Here is an 810-nt window from a genome sequence, read left to right on the forward strand (position 1 = left end):
CCTCTTCCCCATCTTGGAACAGTTTTCATGCAGTAGGCTGTCTGGGTTTTATTTTGAGAGCAGGGTCTTTCCAGGAATTCTATCAGTGTCACGGGGTTGCCCTGTCTGTGGTTGGTCTGTGGATGTAGATCTATGGCAGTTGGGCAGATATGAAACTGTCCAATGAGCACAAGACCCCATGTGCAGGTTTTTGTGATGCTATCTCCCTTCTGTGAGAGGAGGCAGAGGAGCATTTATAAAGTGTGTGCTGTGTGAAGAATATAGTACTCACAATCTAGGATTTAAATAGCGGATAACGATGAGGTTTTGGGGGAAAGCTAAGTGATCGTACACTGGACTCATATTTGAAGGCTGCCTTGTTCACTGTTGCTGGGCATTGTGGCACACACCTGTAATCCTAGCACTTGGGAGACTGAGGCAGAGGGATCGTTCCAAGTTTGAAACCGGTCTGGGCTACAAAGTGAGTGTTTGAACTGCATAGTGAGACCTTCTTTTAAAAAACAAAACAAAACAAATAAACTCCAAACAACAAAAACAAAAGAGTTGTGTTTTATGTAAAAAAAATAAAAAATAAAAATCGTTTGCTTTAAAATAGGTGAGTTTTCTAGAAGCAGGAGAAATCCTATCATGTGAGGTGTATCAAATAAGTGCTAATTCTCATTTTAAGGTTTTCTGTTTTGTTTTTTGTTTCTTGAGACAGGATCTTGCTACATAGTTAGGGTTAGGGGCTGGTGAGATGGCTCAGTGGTCTAACACACCTACTTAGAACAAGCTTAGCAAAGCGCAGGGACCGCAGTTCAATCCCCCAGC

This window comes from Octodon degus, unplaced genomic scaffold (genome assembly GCF_000260255.1).
Source record: "Octodon degus isolate 3935 unplaced genomic scaffold, OctDeg1.0 scaffold00007, whole genome shotgun sequence".
In the NCBI taxonomy this organism is placed as follows: Eukaryota; Metazoa; Chordata; class Mammalia; order Rodentia; family Octodontidae; genus Octodon; species Octodon degus.